This window comes from Choloepus didactylus, chromosome 12, assembly GCF_015220235.1.
Source record: "Choloepus didactylus isolate mChoDid1 chromosome 12, mChoDid1.pri, whole genome shotgun sequence".
Taxonomy (NCBI): Eukaryota; Metazoa; Chordata; class Mammalia; order Pilosa; family Megalonychidae; genus Choloepus; species Choloepus didactylus.
The window spans coordinates 28,442,247-28,463,723 of NC_051318.1; the positions used below are offsets into that span (position 1 = coordinate 28,442,247).

Below are 21,477 nucleotides of genomic sequence, written 5' to 3' on the forward strand. Positions count from 1 at the left end.
GAATCAGTTAAACCACAGCTTTCCATTTCCATCAGTCTTCTCATGTCTATCTCAAGTAATATGCATCTCTATAATGTAGGTAATAGTTTTGTGGTCATGGCAAACAGAACAGAAAAGAAAACATTCTTGCTTTCTTTTATCATAAAGCACAACAGAAGCTCAAAGTCACCTGTCCACTAATGTGGCAGCCTTTTAGAAAATCTGGGGAGCATTAAATAAAAAATCCACTGATGCCTGGTCCAACCCCCAGAGATTCAAAGTTAATAGGAATAGGGTGCAGCCTGGGCACTGGGATTTTTTTTTTTTAAGCGCCTCAGGTGTTTCTAAAGGCAATAAAGTTTGAGAACTGGTCTAAGATGCCATGTCTCATGCCCATATGCACACATTGTCAGTTAAAGTGACAAAGAGCACCAGATGTAACATGGCTTTGATTAGATGAGTGCCTTAAAAGTAATATGCTCGCTTTGGCAGCACATATAATGAAATTAGAATGGTACAGAGAAAATTAGAATGGCCCTTGCACCAGATGACACGCAAATTTGTGAAGCATTCCATATTTTATTTTTACATCCTTATTTTGTTTATTTTTTGCTACCACTACCAGAATATAAATTTCATGAGGCAGGGAAACTTTCATCTGTTTCATCTCTAAATGCAGAGTCCCTAGAATAGTCCTCATCAAATAATAATAATAAACCCTCTATGATTATTTGTTGAATTACTAAACAATATTTCTAAATAAAGATATATTAAAAAGTAAATAGAACTATTAATACTTAAAAATATGCAAAAATTTATTTTATTAAGGAAAAAATGTCCTCAGGGCTTTCAACTAAGATTCCAAAAATATGGTATTTTAAAAATAGAAGTTGCTCATAATTCTCACAGTAAAAATATCAGATAAAGTGATTTTTCTAACTGTTGCTTGACTGAAAAAAATTTCATTCATATTTAATGTTGTTGAAAGATGATCAGAACCTCCTTCCTTAAACCTGCAAAATGAAAAAAAAAAAAAAAAAACAATTTATTTGACCTTGAGTGCTGGCAAATCATTGAAATATGTTGCAAGAACTAACATGTAAAAATGGGAAACATGGCAGTGAATTTTGACTTGATTCCACAGTTGCTATATAATCCATGTGTCTAGTAAGTCTGCCGTAGATGGGAGATGGAGAACATTTTCACAAACTCCCATGCACCTATCACCAAACTTCAACAGTTAACATTCTACCATTCTTGTTATATCAATACCTTCATCCACTCCCCACATTTGATTTCTTATTGTTTCCTACAGTTTTTTTTTTTTAGCTAAAAATTGCATAAATCAAGATGCACATGTCTTAGCAGTAGAATTTTAACAAATGGATATACCTGTGTAACTTGTCACAACATTGTTTCCCGAACGGTCCCCAATATCCAGAGGCAAATAGATATTTTTCACCTTTGATTATTTTTGCCTTTTCTATAATGTCAGGTATAAAGAAACCTACCATATTTATTCTTTTGTGCCTGGCTTCTCTTGCTTAGCATAAAGTCTATAAGAGTTCATTCATGTTTCTCTGTGTATTGGTGTTCCATTGTTTTATACTGCTATGTAATATTCAGTAAGAACCCATGACATGGATTGGTTTGATAACTCAATGATGTCATCAAGGACCCAGGCTGTTTTCTGCCAGTCTCACTGGGTCAGATTTATAATTGTTTATGGAGACAAGCATTGTTCTCTCATGACAACATCTAAAACATGAAGGAAGGGGATAAATTTAAAAGATTTTGAGATGCTAAAAAATAGACAGAATAAATAAAATTAGCATTTTGATAAAAAAGGGCATGAATTTAATGATGCCATTGTTTTAGAAATCCCATTAACTTACAGATAACAGGGTTTTTAATTTCATTTGTGTATCTAAACAATTGATACTTTCACGTTCTTTCTAGGTAAGAAACCGATATATATGAGGTTTTATGATTTATTGTCTTGATTTCCTTAATACAATCACCTGAAGACAGTGATCATACCATTGAAAAGAAAATCCCTTGTTTCTTTTGGGTCTCTTAATTATGTGCTGGGCACATAATAAGGAGACACTGAGTGTTTTTACTTCAACAATGAGAGATGGCCAAAACTTTAACAGCTAATTGGTGAATCTAAGGCTACGACTCAGAGAAGCGGACATAGATGGGATGGGAGTGTTGATTCTACTTAAAAAACTGTTTATTTTGAAAACTACTGCTTGTACCAATTTTAATACCTTGTTATTAAAATGCACACTGAACAACCTCATTTGAGTTCTTGCCGTTCTGATAAGGACCCCAATAAGACCTTTGAAGGCTTCTACATTTATTTTCCAGGAGTTCTCCTGTGCTCATAATTACCTAATGTTCTTCAGTGTGTTCAGGAATAATAGCAATAGTGATAAATAAGAGATAACCTTTGCACAGGGCTACAAGGTTGACAAAGCCCCGACCTCTTTCTGGCAATTGACATTCTTGTCACTGACTTCTCCTTGATGCTTTGTTCCTTTGACTTACAAGGCAGTGTACTACATCTTTGTGGTTCTCCGTTCTCACTTAACTCTGTCTCCTTTAATTGGATTTTCCTCTTGTTCTTAAATGTAATTATTTTTCAAGGTTCTTAAGGAACAGTGGACTAGAAATGAGAAAATAAACATTCTAGTTGTGGATCCACATTTTAAAAAATTACAGTGAATGTCATTAAACTTCTGCAGCTTCAGTTTCTTTCAGTTACGAAATGAACATTTTGATATTTTCTTTGTTAATTCCTAGTGCTGCTGTCACCATCATTTAAGGTAAGATGTGACACTGAATCCTTAAAGCACCTTCAAGTACAGAGTAAATACAAGGCATTGCAAAATCTCAGTGAACTCATCCATTTCCACAGCTCTCCTTTTCATCCAGATGTTAATTGCTCCCAAATTTGAAACTGTTTTTCTTTTTCTATGTTGGCTTAAATTCCAAAATCCATATCTTAATGTTCATCAGAACCTCAAATTCATGAGTAACTCAAATTTGTATGTCAAGAGACCAGTTGTAGCAGTCAAGGCCTGTGAAGGTGGCTAGATGTGAACATAACGTGGCTAATTTGAGAAGGGTGATGCTCCACTGCACATAAATCTGCAATATTGAAGATATTAAAGTAACCAAATTTGATTTTTAAATTCACTATTACCTAGTTCTAGCTCTCCTGAATCACGGGATAAAATGATATGGCTAATAAAAAAAAAAGATATAGTAAGAGGAAATTGTGAATATATCTCTATTTGTAAATCTTGAATGGGAAATTAAACTCAGAAGAAGAGATTATGTTTTATTTTCAAAAGAAAAATCCTGACAATAAATAACAAAATAAGGAAATAATTGAAGATATGATTACTAAAATTGCAATAGTATTGACTACAACTACTTGAATATCTCCTAGAAAAAACAATCCCAGTGTGCTAAAAAAAAAAAAAAAAGTTATCTGCTGTATTTTTAGGTGTCTTTTTCAAATTCAGTTGTTCAAAGGGAAAAGAACTTATTGAACAGAACAGCTAACCCTTCATGCATTTTGACAATCAAGAAAGGATTAGAGCGGCGATGGGTTATATAATGGTGTGGCAAAATTGGGGACCTCAGAAAAAGAAACTACATTACTTCTTCGGAGTTTGTAATAACTAAAATAGAAAATGAAATCTAGTCCAATGATATCACAGCCTTCAGTAACTTGAGAAATTTGATTTAAACAATTCAGATAATTTTGACTTTATATCTACAGTAACAGGCATCTCAAAGATAAGGGAAATCAAAATAATCCTACTTGTGGTCCAAGTATTCTAATGTTTTTATTTATTAGCTTCCAATTTTTTCATTGCAGTGCAGTGTACCTGTACCTAAAGACAAGTGCATAAATTACACACAGCAGCTCAATGAGTTTTTACAGAGTGAACACACTTGTGAACACCATCCAGGTCAAGAAATAGAAAATAGAGTATCACTAGCATTCTAGAAGCCACCCTTGCATCCCTCCTGCCAAAAGATAACCAATATCCTGACTTCTAACACCATAGATTAGTTTTTCTTGATTTTGAATTTTATATAAATGGAATCATGCAGTAGCTAATCTTCTGTGTCTGGCTTTTTTCACTTGACATTATATTTGTAATATTCACCCAGACTGCTGTGTGTGTAAAAATAGATCTTTCAATTTCATTGCATTATTGCATTATAGTAATTATGTGTATGAAGATAGTACAATTATCTATTCTACAATTGATGAACATTTTTGTTGCTTCCAGTGGGGCTTTTCTGAATAAAGTAGCACTAAATATTCTTGAGCTTAGAAGCAGCATCATAAGGTATACAATTATTCAGTTTTAGTAGATACATTTGCTAAGGTAAATTTACCAACATACACCCCTACCAATAGTGTGAGAAAGTTCCAGTTGCTCCACATTTTCATCAACACTATTTTCAGTTGTAAATTTAGCTCATTGGGTGGGTATGTAATGACATCAAATTGTTATTTTTAAATTGCATTTTCCTGATGTTTAATGATGTTGAACACCTTTTTGTGTGTTAGGTATTTAGATTTCCTATGAAGTGCATGCTCAAATCCTTTGATCATTTTTCTAATTGAGTTGTCTTTCTTAGGAGAAATGCATGCATACATATATTTATGTTGCAGGTGTGTATACACACACAAATATTGATGAACAAAATTTTCTAAATTTTCTAATTTTAATATGATTCAGTTTTTCAATAGTTTTCTTTATGGTTATTGATTGTTTCCTTTTTAATAAAATTTTGCCCACCCCAAGTTCATGAAGTTACTCTCCTATGTCATCTTCTAGGAGCTTTATTGTTTTACATTTAAATCTACATACAACTTGGAATTGGTTAATAAATTAATGCTTTTTAATAATGTCTCAATATCCTGTATTTAAGTCCTCTAACTTTGTTATTCTTCATGTTTGTCTTGCTTGTTCTTTGTCATTTCTGTTTCCATACAAATTTTATAATCAGTTTGTCAACTTCAAGAGAAATAATATGCTGAGAATTTGGTGATTTCATGGATCTCTGGCTCTGTTAGGAGAGAACTGACACCCTTAGAGTGCTGAGGCTTCCAAAAAAAGAGCATAGTATATTCTTTCACTTCTCAATGTGTTACTTGATTTCTCTCAAAAATGTTTTATTGTTTACTATGCAGCATGCACATATTTTCTATAAAATTATTCATAGGTATTCAATTATATTGGGGTGCTATTTTGAATAACATCCTTTTTAATTTTTATGTTCTAATTATTTATGGTATACTGATACAAGGTAAACTAACCTGTATCTAGTGGTCTTGCTAATTTTTTTATTACTTTTAGGAGTTTAGTTTTGCAATTCTTTAGCTAATTCATGTCATTCACAAATAATGGTATATATATAAATACGTATATATAATTTCTCTCTGAGCACAAACTTAACATGCATCTTAAACATTATATTAGTTGTATTTTTATTAATATTCAGTTCTAAATATTTGTAATTTCCCATTAACATTTCTTCTTTGAACAATAGGCTATATTAAGTACATTTCTGAATTTCCAAATATTTGCGAATTTGTCAGTAACGTGAGTTTAATTCCATTGTGGTCTTAGTACATTATCTGAGTGATTTCAATCCTTTCAAAAATTTGAAAATTGTTATATGTCTTAGCATAAAAATGGAGACTTGAAAAAGATCATATATTTTATAATTTTTGGCTCAGTACTTTACATATGTTCTTAGGTCAAGTTTATTAATAATGCTGTTAACGTTCTCCATATCCTGACTGTTTTTATTTATTTTTTCTTATTCATTTGATCAGCATGGATAGAAGTATAAAATCTCTCACTATGATTGTGGAAATGTCTAATTCTTTTTTGTTTGGTTTGGTTTTACTTAATATATATTTTTAAGGTTATATTTTTAGGTATATATAGATTTAGAATGGTATCTTCATTTCATTAAGAAATGTCCTTCTTTACTGTTAATGCTTCTTGCATTAAATCTACTTTCTGTGATATCAGAATAGCTACACTATGGATTTCAAAAGCATAATAGGAGAAAAATAATGAAAATATCTCATTAATAGTTTTATATTATTCACATGTTGATGACATATTTGATATATTGTTAAATAAAATATATTAGTAAATTAATTTTCACCTCTTTCTTTTTACTTTTTGTTAATTGGGTTACTAGAAAATTTAAAATTATATATATAGCTTGCATTTGTAGCTCTTAATATATATCTCTCGGACACTGCAGTTCCAAAGTTTCCACTTGATTCTTTCTATGGATTGTAATCTCCTACTGAAATTTTCTATTTTTATATTTTATTTTCTTGATAATATAAACATCTGTAATTTGAAGTGCTTGTCTTATAACTCTAGTGTCTTATCTGATAACCTGTGGGTCTGTTTCTAATGTTTCTTTTCTTGGTTTTTGCTCATTTAATCTTGTCAAGTAATTTTTGTTTGAATTTTAGACATATTTGTAAAAGTTTTTAAAGATTATTTGGTGTACTAGGTCAGAACTTGGCAAACTACAGCCTGTAGGCCATAGCTAGCCCACAGCTTGTTTTTTTATAACCCTTTGGCTAAGAATGGTTTTCACATTTTTAAAGGGTTGTTAATGTGTGTGTGTGTGGGCAGGGGTAGGGGGTATGTGTGTGAAAGAGACCATATGTGGCACAGAAAACCTAAAATATTTACTATGTGCTCCTGAATTTTGTCCTGAGAGTAATTAAGTTAAGGAGGATCACCTTAATTCTTGTGGTTTGAGTTGTTTGCAACATGGCCTCTGGCTTTGTTTTTTTCTCCTAACCTGACCTATTTTTGCTTAGCCCTGAGATATTTACCAGTGCCAATGCCAGTTCTCCTTGGTGGATCCCAAATCCTGATTTTTATCCCTCAGCTCCATTAAATAATCTTAAGTTGTGCTTTCTCAGCCTCCTAGATGCAAGTTATTGCTCAGTGTATCTACTATCATACTCCAGCTTATAATTCATCTTATGATTAAAAGCCAACATGAAAAAGACAAAACTGTTTTAAATGTAGGGTTCATCTCAGTGCAGCCCATCTTTGTAAGTTTTTGGATCCTCAAATCCTCATATCCTTCCTAACTCTCGAATATTAATGTAAACAGCTTCCCCCTCCCTTCTAATTTTCCTAGTTATTGTTGACTGTAGAATTGATCTCCTAGAAGCTAGTCTGTCATAGTTAATGGAATGTGGGGTGCCAGATTTGTTGCTATTGTTTGTAGGTTAGTTTTTACTGTGCAAAATATGTGTGAATAACCAATGTTACATACAGACTACAAGAATGGTGGCCAATAAAAAAAGTTAATTCAAGAATGAACTGGAGAACAAAAATGCCATAAAACAACTTGCAGGAAATAGCCTAATTCAAATGGTTAACTGTATAAGATATGTATATAATGTATAATACAAGTTCATAAAATATAATCGCATAGAGCAGACAAACAGTTACCATTATTCCCCCTTTCAGACGGGGAAACGTAGTTTTTTCAGAGGAAAAAATGTAGTTGACAAGATAAGCGACCCTTTAAAGTTTACATAGTAAGTAATATCAATCTAAATCCAAACCAGAGGTGTTTTATTTTTCTCTATAGCTCTATTTTTTTCCATATTAAAGGGGTACCATCTTATGTTACTGTTATGTTATATTTTAGTAACCTTTACATTTGTTTTATATTTTCTAATAAATTGTAAGGGTTTTTTTTTAACATATCTTCTAAATCCTCCCACCACAGTGCTTAGTGGTCCTTTGTTTTGATTTATGAATTAGTAAATAAACAAATGAATAAATGCATGAATGACTGTTGAACAGGTTTGAACTGGACTGGAGCAGCACACTAAATAACCATGAAATTAAGGAATTAAGGTATAGAGCTAAACCTGTGAAGCCTTGGTTAAACTTTATAGAGATAATCTGTATATAAGAAAAAGAAATAATGTTTTACAGCAGTAATAAAGAGAATACTTGCAGGATTCATTGGGTATTTCCCCAACTCTGAATTTTAGCTCCTTATTTTTTAAAAATATTTTTAATCTGACAGATTTTAGACTATGTAAAAGGCTGTTACATAACGAGAATTTAATGTATTTAGCATGCACCTGAATTTTGATTGTGCTGGATATTTATATTTCTAGCTTTAGGGGATTTGTTGAAATAAATTAACATTTGAACAGCTAATCTGTTCCTCTTGTTAAGTGCATATTTCAGCTAATTCATTTTAAAACTGCCAGTGGAAGGTAAGCTGTCATGAATATTACACATTTCAACAAGCTATTTATTAAGCCAATTGCTTTGTTTTTCATTTGGATTCAGTCATTTCGTTGTCATTTGGATGCAGTGCTTTCATATTTCATTCCAATGATCCATTGGTTAGAAAATGACATCTTTAGAAGTATTCAAATAGCATGAAATTTGGGGTTAGCATTAAAATTTAAGTTGAAAATAATATTTTTTTTACTTTTTTATCACAAGTAACAAAATGTGGATACTTTGGAGAGGGTTAAAAAAAACAAGTATACTCATAGAGCTCATTTCCTATCTTTTAAAAACAATGCAAATATTAAATGAATTATTCTAATTGCCCAAATGAGCTTAATTAAAGCAACAGTGTGAATGATAACTCATCTTGTTTAATGAAAAATAAACACATCTGATTAAAGTTAGGATCTTAGACTGTAAATTCAGGGTATATATTCCTATCTTGTCTTTGTTCTGGATTGAATATTTTCTAGATCAGTTTTAAAGCTAATTCTCTAACTGATGGAGTTGGGAGAGCAGGGCAATGGCATGAATATTAATGAGAGCAGGGACTTTTGACAATTTATATTTTCAATTATTTAGAGTCATAGCTGTTAATAATATAAACTCAGTGTCCCCAAACCTTACCAGGCAGCAGGTAAGAATGAAGTCAATAGATATGTCGACATTTCAGTAGCTCCTAACCCCAGTTTGTCCAAGTAGGGCCACTAGTCTCCTACAAGATATTTGGGGGAATTCCAGGGGTAGGAGTGGAGTGGGTCTCTGACCTGGATTCTGCAACCAAACCCTTCTGATCCTGGCATTCCTCCTCCTGACATGGCTCCTGCCTGTGTAGGGGTCCACTGAGCCCCGCTGGCACTGCAGCCACCCTGCCCTGATCTGCCAGTTTTCAGCTGGCTGCACAAAGACACTGCTAGGCATGCCACATGGTGATGCTGCCCCAATGCTGCCCACAGCCCCATACCCCTTGGCACAACTGGGGCTGCCTCTGTACCTTCAGTGTACAAAGCTGCGAGTTGAAGAAAAGAGGACTGCTGCTTTCCTGTTATGTTAGACCTCTATTTTTAATTTAATTTAATTTAATTTAATTTAATTTAATTTAATTTTAGCCCCTCTCCCTCTTAGCACACTTAACAAGGACCCATTCAAGTTATAGCTCCCATTCTGGAATCAGAATTCTCATTCCCCACCACTGGGGATTGACCCATATCCCCACAAAAGACATGTTCACATCTTAATCCACATTCCTGTGGGTGTGAATCCATTTGCACATAAGACCTTTGGAAGATGTCATTCGTTACGGTGTGGACTGTTCTGTGAATAGGATCTTTGAAGATCTTATTTAGATGAGGTCAAACTGAATCAGGGTAGTCCTTAATCTGTATGACTAGGGGCCTTATTTAAAAAAAAAAAAAAAGGAAATTTAGATGCAGTAAGAAGAATCCAAAGGAAATGGAAGCCACCAGAAGTCAGAAGAAGCCAGAGGAGAGAGAGATCACCATGGGATGGAGAACTGCCATCCCCCAAAGGCTCCCAACCTATGGGAAAACACGGCCTTGTCAACAACTTGGTTTTGGACTTCAAGCCTTCAAAGCTATGAGAAAATACATTCTGCGGTATTTGTCATAGTAGCTCTGACAAACTAAGGCACCCTCCAATAATTGAAGCATTTTTAAATTAGTCTAACATATTTGACCTGATTCCTTCTATTCGATGGGTCAGAGGCTAGTTTTAGTCTCCCCTCTGCCCCCTGTATCTCCCACGTGTGCACACATATACACACACATACTTATATACATATATTTGTATGTCTAAATTCTGTAAGTACATAAATTACTTTCCCCAGTCTCCAATGAAACTGGGTTTTTGTATGATGTCACATTAGTTTGTCTGATCTGCCTGATTTAACCAAATCTTTTAGACTCATTATTAGAAGCTCTATTATTAGAGGTTGATAATAATAATATATTATTATCTAGGTATGATCATCTTGTGGATCTCAAATACAAGCAAATAACACACTCATTCCTACTTAATTCAGTTTATATTAAACCAAAGCACATTCAGTGTCTAATTTGAGAGAATCTTTGACTTACTGGGTTTGGTAAATATTTTGCTTTAAAAATATAAATTCACGCACTTCCCACATTTCCAATTCTTAAACGTAATCCTTTTCTAAATACTACTCTCCAATAACCAGGGCTTTTGGAGAAATGGCTGCTTCTAGGGTGGGTTAGGGAAAATACAAATTGAGGCTGACAGTATTGGATTACACCCACAGAATAAAATAAATATCCATGACAACATAGATACAAATGGAAAAATAGTAACTTGATAGTGGAGAAATCCAGCATACAACACCATCACACAATCAAGTTTAACACCACCAATAATAAGACAAATCCACAACATATACTCTATTCTATGATGCACTGAGAAGGATATAACATCAGTTCTTGCCAAAAATCAATCTAAGGCAAACCCAAAGTAAGAGAGTCCACAAAATAACTGACCAGTTCCCTCAAAATTGTCAAGATCATGAAAAATAATGAAATAATGAAAACTGTCACAGATTGAAGGAGAATAAGACACAAAAACTAAATACACTGTGGGATCCTGGTAGGGGAAAAAACTGGTTTAATCTGAGTAAAGTCTATTGTTTAATAAGCCTTCTGTACCAATGCTAATTTCCTGGTCTTGATCGTTCTACTATAGTTATGTAAGTTAGCATTAGGGAATGCTGAGTGAACAGCATACAGGAAGATCTCTGTACTATTTTTGTAATTTTTCTGTATCTAAAATTATTACAAAATTTAAAATAAAATATCTATCTATCTGTCTACCCACCTACCTACCTACCTACCTGTTCTGGTTGCTAAAGCTGCCATTCTACAAAACACCAGAAATGGATTGGCTTTTATAAAGGGGGTTTATTTGGTTACAAAGTTACAATCTTAAGGCCATAAAGTGTCCAAGGTAAGGCATCAACAGTAGGGTACCTTCACTGGAGAAAGGCCATTGGCATCCAGAAAACCTCTGTTAGCTGGAAAGGCACATGACTGGCGTCAGCTTGCTCCCAGGTTGCATTTCAAAATGACGTTCTCCAAAATGTCGGTGTCACCTTTCAACAGCTGTTTTCAAAGTACGTCCCTCAGCTGCAGCAGCACTTGTGTTGGCCTGTGTGGCTCTCTTTAAAGTATTCCAGTAACCAGTCAAGATCCAAGTTCAATGGGTGGGGCCACACCTCCATGGAAACCATCCTATCAACAGGTCATACCCTAATCAAAGGTGTTACTAGTCACATCTCCATGGAAACAATCAAAAGGTTCCAACCTAATCAACACTAATATATCTGTCCCCACAAGACTGCATCAAAGAACATGGTGTTCTGAGTGACATAATGCATCCAAACTGGGGCACTATCCATCTCTTGACTCAATGCAGTCAAAACCCAATCTATTAAATTTGCCCAATCTTAGGTGCATAAATACAGAAATGACTTTGACTATAGTTTGGCAATTTGGGATATACCAGAGGGTTTTTATGGTAATAAATTCTCCCTTTACTTTTCTGTAATTCCTCAGGGAATTGGATAACATGACTTGATCTGTGTGGCTCTATGAAGGCATTTATAAATATGTCCATTCCTAATGTATGCACACAGTTCACACCCATGTGGCTATAATCTATTCAACAATAATTCATTAAATCTGCTCCATGTTGCCATCTGTTAAATAATTTCAAAAGTCATTATTAAAATATAAAAATAAGCCAGATTATTAAAGCAGGAAATTATGCAGTAAATGGGTTTAATTCAATTTTGGATTAATCTGCCAGATCAAATTTGTGATCCATTTCTCTGACAGCCATTGTTCTGAGATCCTTTGATTTTTCTTTCTTTTTTCTTGTGGATTACATTCTCTGAAATCTATTCTTTGGGGAATAACTGGCTGCCTTCTTGGGTAAAATGCAAAGATAAAGCCTCCCTTCTCCTTTTTCTATAAGTTTTTTAAAACAGAAGAAACTTCATTGATATACCTTATTTTAGAGATAAAGAAATGAGACTCAGAGAGGTTATATGAATTGTATAAGATCTCAGTGATTTGAGTGGTAAAGTTGAGAAAAAGACTTTCTTTTCATATCAAGGTAGTCATTAAAACATTGTCATTTAGTAAACCTTTATTTTGTGCTTATTATCTCCTTGACACAGAAGGTAAAAATAATGAGAAAGATGTGATTCATTTTTCACTATTTATTGTGAGAGAGGAAAATCAACGTTTATAACAGAGATGGAGATACACAACAAAAGCCTAGAGGAGGGGCCTATAACACAGACTGAAAGGGTCAGAGATGCCTCAACAAGGATGTCATTTGTATTTTCTATTGCAGCTCTGTTAGTAATTGAAAAAAGTAGTACTCTGATCTATGTGGGTCCGAGCAGAGGCTAATAATGCTGCATGAATCGTCTTATTTTTTCCTGGATACATATTGCCTGTGCATAACTTAAGATGTTGTCAGTCCCCAGTTATTTGTGTGGGTGACTCTCGCTTGTTCTTCAGGTCATAGCTCCCAGCCTTTCTAGGAATCTAACATGCAGGCACCTTCCATCAGTTACCTTTCTTATGTTCAACTCGTGCCTCTCTTTGAAATTATATTTTTATTCATTTTTCACCTACTAATTTTCTATCTTCCCCTTTGACACTTGTACAATACTGTGATCCTTATACCTAGAAGATTACCTGACTTTGGGTCATTCCTTACTAAATATTTGCTAAAAGAATGACATTTATGTAGCTGCTTATCCCAATTGGTTGTCAATTTAAAGAGAAGTATTTTATTAAAAAAAATTTCCTCAGTGTAGCTAACAACTATTTGAAATAAGAGCTTAAATGAAATGATTTTTTTTTCCCCTAAGGCAATGCTAGTTCTCACATTAGCAATGAAAATCTTCTTTATTTTGCCCTCACTCCCCAATCCTAATCTCCCTTGAAGCAGCACATTTTATTTTCAGAAATCTTTGGTTTCATGGATGAATTTTCACTAGATATTCCTTAAAAAGTTAACCATACACAAACAAACTATGGACAAATTTAACTGTAACTATTTTTTAATAATCCTAGGTTAGTGTAGCTTCTAGATATTCTTCTGATAAATTCAAAGAAAATTTAAAAATAAGCACTAATGGATTATGACTGAAAATTAAATTGGATGCATTACAAATATTCTTTGGGCAGAGTAAATACAGTTTTGGGGGACAGTTACTAATTGATGCTATTGTGAAGTTCTTTTGTTGTTTTTTTTTTTTTTTCGTTAAATCCTGTCTTATTAAATTAGATAAGAAATGTATGTAATAATAGGGTCAAATTGGCAATGATTTGGTTTTTAAAAAATGTTTTCAATGTTTCCTCTAGTTTGCTTATCAGTTCTCAGAATGCATTTTGGCAAGTATTTTTCTTCACTTCTTTTAGCCTTGCATTTTAGAGAAATTCAGTGAAAATTTGTTTCAAAATTTATATTGACAGTTTAAAATGCCAGCTTATAAAAGAGGTAAGATAACCATTAGTTTCTGTGAGAAACTTTTAAAATAGAATTTTTTTATTGTGAAATATAACATAGATACAGAAACATGACAACTTTCAAAGTACTGTTTAACAAGTAGTAATAGGGAAAATTTCAAAGTATGTTATGGGTTACAGTTCCACAATTTCAAATTTTTCCTTCTACCTGTTCTAATACACTAGAGACTAAAAAAAAAATCTTTATAATGATTCAGCAGTCATAATCCTTTGTTAAATCCTATTTTGTCTTGTTGCTACTCCTCCCTCTCATTTGATCACTGTCTCAATCTTCAGGGATATCTAGGCCGATTTACACTAGAAAAGGCTAGTTTGAAAATAAAATAATAATTTTTTTATTTTAAAAAACTCAGTAGTTTACTTCAAAATAAAAGTTGTTCAGTGCTTTGATTCTGAAGCCATGGGGTTTTTGTCCCCTTGCTCCTTGTCTTCCTCCCTCACTTTCTCCTCCCCTGCTGTTTATTAATTTGGGGGCTTTAGACAACAGAGGGCCCAGAGCCCTGTCAGCACCTGAGAAGGAACTCCTGAGTTCTCTCTCCCTCGCTGAGGGACATGGCCGGGTCATTTTGTGAGGAACTACACTGTGTGGGAGAAAGTACCTGAGCCTCACCTGTAAGAGGTGGGAGAATTTGAGGTATGCCTGAGAGGAATTTAGGAAAGGGATTGGCAATAATCAAGGTTCTAACCCTTCAGAAGCCAGTGAAGAGGCTGGTCCTGAATATTCTTTCCTTCATTTCTTTTCAGTAAAATTTTATTGAGGATTGTGCATTTCCTCTTTTGAGTCCTCACAATAACCACATGAACACGGTATTTCACTCACACTGTTGACTGAATGGAAGTTCCGTAAACTGAGGAGCAGTACAAAGAAACAGTTAAGAACTGGAGCACTGCAGACAAGCAATTTGAATTCTCAGCTCTGTCAATTACCAACTTCATGACATTAGAGAAGTTTCTGGAACTCTCTTTGCTTTAGTTTCCACATCCAAAATTGGGATAATAGTATGAACCTCATAGTATTGTTGAGATTACATGAGTCAGAACATGGAAAGTGCTTAGATGAGTAGCAGGTGCATGTTAAGTACTACATAATATTTGTGAAATGAGGGAATTTTTCAATAAATTTTAGCTATTATTTTTATTACTGCTGTTATTATTATTATTAATACTATTAATATGTAACTTCTCCAAAGTCTCATGCCTAGTATATGATAAAGATCTGAGTTTGAATTTTGGCTCTGACATGAGCATGGACAAGTTATCTAACAAAAGTCTCACTTTGGCCTTCATGAATGGAGAAAACAATAATCTTACACCTTCAAAGGTTATGAAGATTAAATAAAATTATAAAGGTAGGAAGCAAAAAACAGCACTTGGAACCCAATAAGTTTTCAGTATCTGTAGCATATGAAGTATGACTTTTCTTCTTTGCCCTCTCCTTCCCTATATTTCTCAACTTGGCATGTCCCCTGTGGTGTAAGGTTGGCAATAGAAGTTCTGGGAGCCCACAAGACAGCACTCATGTACAAATAAATAGCACTCTGCAGTTATGCTCATGGTCCTTTTCAAACATCCCACTCAGTTCATCTCACAGGAACAGGAAACAAAATGAGTCTTTTGGGCATCAAGGAATGCAGCAAAGGTATTCTAAGACAAGATTAAATTTTCTCTAAATCTTCTTTTCTATATAAAATTTATGCAAAAACTTGTTTCCTACCCCATCAAATAGCTGTGCTTCTTTTAATATAAAATCATAAAGCTGTCTTTTCCAAGTTTTTAGATAAGATTGCCTTTCCAAGAAGATGCTTTATTTGTCAACAGTGAATACTCTTGGGCTCCACTTTAAAATTTCTGAGGGTCAGTCTCATGGATTGGCATTTTTACCTAGGGTCTAAGGCATTTTTAACAAGATTCTAAGGAGAATAGCTGACTTAAAGTGTGCCTAATGAATACCAGCCCAGATGCACTCCACCACAAAGATGACTCTATTAATTACCAATAATGTGTTAACTTGAGTCTTTTCTGCCCCAAACCATTTTGGGCTTGGGGTCAAACCAGCTGCTATGATGGAGATTGGCCAAGTCCTAGTGAGTGAGAAGGATGGACATGAGGCCTGGAGGCTCCAAAGAGAGATTCCTATAATCTTTGATTTATGATAGACTATCATGTCATTTTTTATTCTTAGGAAATATTCTAAAAAAAAAAAAACAAAACTAATACATACTTTTTAAACTCAATTTTATTGAGATATATTCACACACCACACAATTATCCAAATTGTACAATTGTTCACACTACCATCATATAGATGTTCATTCATCACAAGTTTTGAACATTTTCATCACTCCAAAAAAAAATAAAAGCATAAAATAAAATAAAATAAAATAAAATAAATAAATAAAATAAAATAAAAGAATAAAAATGAAAGTAAAAAAGAACACCCAAAACATCCCCCCCACCATATTCATTTAATTTTTGTTCCCATTTTTCTACCTATCTGTCCATACACTGGATAAAGGGAATGTGAGCAACAAAGCCTTCACAATCACATGATCACACCATGTAAGCCATATGATTATACAATCATCCTCAAGAATCAAGGCTACTGGGTTGCAGTTCAACAGTTTCAGGTATTTCCTTCTAGCTACTCCAAAATACTAAAAACTTAAAAGAGGTATGTGTATAAGGCATAAGAATAATCTCCAGAATGACCTCTCAGCTCCATTTGAAATCTCGCAGCACTGAAACTCTATATTGTTTCATTTCTCTTCCCCCTTTTGGTCAAGAATACTTTCTCAATACCATGTTGCCAGGACCAGGCTCATTCTTGGGAGTCATGTCCCACATTGCCAGGGAGATGTGTCCCACATAGCGGGGAGGGCAGTGAGTTTACCTAGAGTTGGCTTAGGGAGAGAGGCTGCATCTGAGTAACAAAAGAGGTTCTCTGGGGGTGTCTCTTAGGAACAATTATAAGCAGACTTAGCCTCTCCTTTGTAGTAACAAGCTAAATAAGTTCAAGCCCCAAGATTGAGGGATTGGCCTACTACAATGACGGTCCCCAATGCTTGTGAGAATATAAGGAATTCCCCAGGTGGGAGGTTTAATATTCTACATTTCTCCCCAGTCTCTCAAGAGGGCTTTGCAAATACATTTTTATTCTCTGCCCAGATTACTCTGGGATGTACTAGGGCTTCACACTAGCCTGTACAAACTAAACACATTTTTATTCTCTGCCCAGATTACTCTGGGATGTATTGGAGCTTCACACTAGCCTGTACAAACCAAATAGATCTCACTCCTTATTCAAAGTTCCATGTAATTACAGTGTTTGAATAAACTGAACTTACAAGTTAAATTAGATAGTGTGCTACAGAAAATATAGATTTTGAACCAAATAAACATCTCTTCCTTTGGTCTCACACAGAAGTTGAAGTTTTAAAACACAGTCAGTATTGTCCTTTACTCTTTAGTCTGATTTACTTTAGTCCTAAGCAAGTTCATTTCACTGATATCTCTAATTGAAGTCTGATCTCTTTTTCAGCTTCTTTAACATTTGCTGTATGGGGTAATGCTGACATTCATAGCTGCCGAACTCTAGCTCTGAGTCTCAGGTGTCACACAGATACCCAAAGTTGCAGGGACCAACCAGGTTATACACAAAGAGCTCAGCATCTCAGAATTTAGAAATAAGCATTACAACTCAGGAACAGATGTAACTGCTATAAGAGCTTACAATCCAGGAACATTTACAGTAAGCCGTCCCCTGATAACCTATGCTCTCAGAGTCAGTTCTCAGAGTTTGCACATTAAAGTTAGTCTATATCAGTGAGGTGTTATAATGTTTGTCTTTTCATTTCTGGTTTATTTCACTCAACATACTGTCCTCAAGGTCCAACCACCTAGTTGCGTACCTCACAAACTTAATTTCTTCTTGTATCTGTCAATATTCTATTGTATGTATACAGCACAGTTCACCTTTCCATTCATCAGTTGATGTGCCCTTAGGCCAACTCCATCCGTTGCAAATCTTGAATACTACCACCATAAACACCAGTGTGCAAATGTACATTCATGTCCCTGCTCTCAGTTCTTCCAAGTATATACCCAATAACAGGGCTGCAGGGCCAGATGGCAACCCCATTCTTAGCTTCCTGTGGAACCACCACACTGCCCTCCAGATGGGCTGCACCATTCTACTTCCTCACCAAGAATGATTAGGTACATCCTTCTCTCATGTTTTCTCTAGCACTTGTGTCTTCTGTTTATTTTTTGAAGTTTTATTCACACACTATACAATCCCTCCTAAGTGAATAATCAACATTTCCCAGTATAATCACATAGTTATGCATTCACCACCTCCATATGCATCTATATGAGGACATTTCCATTTCTTCTTCAAAGAAAGAAGAGGAGGAAAAAGAAAAAAAAAAAAAAAAACTGAAAAAGAATACAAAATGATGGATTAAAAAAAATAAAAATTAAAAATAAAATAAAAAGTTCAGACAACACCATCACTGCCAAGACTCTCATACCCCTCCTTATATCCCCCTCTAACAGACATTTAGCTTTGGTATATTGCCTTTGTTACAATTAATGGAAGCATATTACACTGTTACTGTTAACTGTAGATTTTAGTTTGCTTTGTTTTTTTTCCCTAATGCATACTTTATAAAGAATCATACTTCAATCGGAGCACAAGAGTTATGATGGGATATTATTTTTGCTTTTAAATCATAGCATTCTTATTTATTGAAACATAAAAGAAGTTAAAATATTTCATGACTATGTTCTATTTGAAAGTTAAATCAACTTAGAATATGTACTGACCATTAAGGTAAAATGTCTGAAATGTTCACCTGAGATAGACAAAACATTTCATTTGAAAATATTCCCCTTACTTTTCACTAAAAATAAGTTCTAGATACCTTACTAGATGAGTAATTTTAAATCTTTGTTTTGGAAGTAACTTCAGGAGGTATAACCATATAAGGTTACAAAATAAAGATAAATACAAACCATATATGGTAGGAATTTTAGTTATTCCTTGTTACTACTTAGAGCTTAAAATCACAGATCAGAAAACACTGAAACAGAGCAAAATTTGTCATGTGCTGTTTACCCCAGAATAGCTAATGGCAAAAGAATAGGCTTTCAGGAATAAAGATATACATTTGGGAAGAAAGCTTAGCACATTTGATAGTATATTAGAGCTAGCTATTAAGCATAATCAAACTTCAAAATATGGCAAACTGGATAATTTTCCAAGGAGAAACAAATGCTAGAGGTACAATGTGGTTAATTAAGAGTAAGTCTTAGTTAACTAAGAGCAATCAAAAGCCTTTGTTTCCTGAAATTTGCATCACAGCCTCAAGCAAGGACTTCAGGGTACTCTAAACCTTCAATTAATAACTGTTTTCCAAATGTGGCAATTTTTTTTTCTTTTATTCAATGACAGCCAGATTTGAAGATATACTCAGAAATCTGTACCAGTCTGAAAAACTGCAGGCAGTATGTACACAGACACACACACACACACACACATACACACACACACAAACACACACATATGTAGCACAAAAAGCATGCCTCAGTACCAATTTGTTTCTTAAATTTCAGTAAGTTCATTTTCAGGATTAAATAAAATATTAATATAAGAAATACATCTTCTAATTCTTTTTGTTTTTAAGGGAGAAGGAAACACTGGTTACTAAATTATCACTAAAATAAATAAATTCAATAAATAATAAGGCTAGTGGTATGAGATCTTTGAACTTCCTGAACATAATTTATGGCAAAATGTATTTCAGTATCCCTGTTAGTATGTTTCAGTGGAAAAGTAGAGGTGATAGTGCAGTTGCGGAGAGGGGTGATACTGAGTAAATTCAAAAGCTTAACCAAGGAATTCTAATCAAATGTAATGAAGCTCAGACATCCACTATATATAGGATAATTCTGCCATTGTCCTACAAGAGCATGAAAATACCAATATCTATTAACTACTATTCTTGACCTCCTGAGCATTCCTTAACAAGACTAGTAGTCAACACTTGACATATTTAGATAGGGCTCATTACTGTGATAGCTGGCCCTAGGGAATGGCTTGTCTTTTAAATCCATTTATCCTGCAATATCTACTCATTTATACTTTGTGACTCATAGGAATGGCCATATTTCTTTAATGTTCTTTCAGTCATTGAAACATCTACATTCCAGGCTATTCTGGTGAAGTGTTGGTGACGAATTCAACCAGGAAACAGCTCCTTTTATCCCCAGGTGGCTCTCAGCTGGACGACTTCAGATAGAGACTGATTGATTTGCATGTGTACAGTCAGATGTCACTCTCTGCAAGGGTAGACCCATTTGGATTGAATTATCCTCTGGCTAACTGATCTCTATGCAATCAGTAAAGTTTTTATGCACACCTCCCCAAAGTGTGTGTGTATATGTTATAAAAGTATACCATGGGATACCTTTATAATGTATTACATAAATTATAAAACATAAAAATGCAAAAATATAGAAGATTTAAGAGAAGTCATTTATTGAATCTTCTGATACGTCTTTGGTATTCAGCAGAGAACAAGACAATGACACCATGTGGAGTGTTTATTTTAGTGGGTAGACAAATGATAAATACATAAATATATAATATAGTGCCAGTAATAAGTACTATGAGAAAACAGGAAGATAAATATTCAGTCTTCATCATTCTCCAAACATTTACCCTGCTTTTTACTCATAGTACTTATCACTGGCACTATATTATATATTCATTTTAGTGAGGGTGGTCAGGGAACACTTGAGCAAAGACCTTAGTAAGAGCTGAGAAAAATATTGGAGGGAAAGAGAATAAAAAGTGCAATGCCTTGGGGCAATGGCAGAAAAGATAAAGATGAAATAAAGAGGATTTATTTATTAACAGTTAATGAGACACTGCTAAGAAGCTTGGGTGAGTAGCTACATTTCAAATAATCTTTTTAATATATTTGAATTTTTACTGCTTGTCATATCTGGTTAGCTTGTCATTGTTTTAACTTCATAGTGTAGCTAACAAAGAACTTGTACCAGGAATAATAAGAGAACTGTGCCATTGTTTGCTTTTATTCACGTGCAAAGAATGTTTTCAGATCATATGTATTTTCTACCGAGACATATGACTAATTCATTATTAAATATGATATTACTGGTCAATTGAGGTATGACATCAATTTTTTTAAATAACTGCCTTGAATTTTTATTATATCAGAATCTTTTCTGATAAATGCCTATTTAGTTATTAAAATTTTGTATTTGATATTTTATTATCCCATACTAATAGAAAAGTACCTAGAAGGCAAAGATCAAATCTTTTGAAGTGTGTGCATATCACAGTGAAAACACAGAACCAGAAACACACAAAAGCTTAAATTTATTAATAATGATAATCATCTGCAATTTAAACCAATTTCAGAAGATCATTTAGGCTAGGATACAAATCTCATAATGGTCATTTATCTATTCAGAGTATCGGAATGTCCCTAAAAAAAACAACATCCCAAGCTTTTAAGACAGCCATGAAGGCAGGTATGTATGATCTG

At 34.0% G+C, this 21,477-nt stretch overlaps 1 protein-coding gene and 1 non-coding gene across 2 annotated transcripts in view; both read left to right on the top strand.

Moving 5' to 3' along the window:
* Positions 1-21,477, top strand: part of FAM155A (family with sequence similarity 155 member A) — a 658,250-nt gene that overhangs the window by 528,826 nt on the left and 107,947 nt on the right. The window lies entirely within an intron of this gene.
* LOC119507529 lies at positions 456-561 on the top strand. The gene has a single exon (XR_005211286.1). It is a non-coding gene; the product is annotated as a U6 spliceosomal RNA (small nuclear RNA).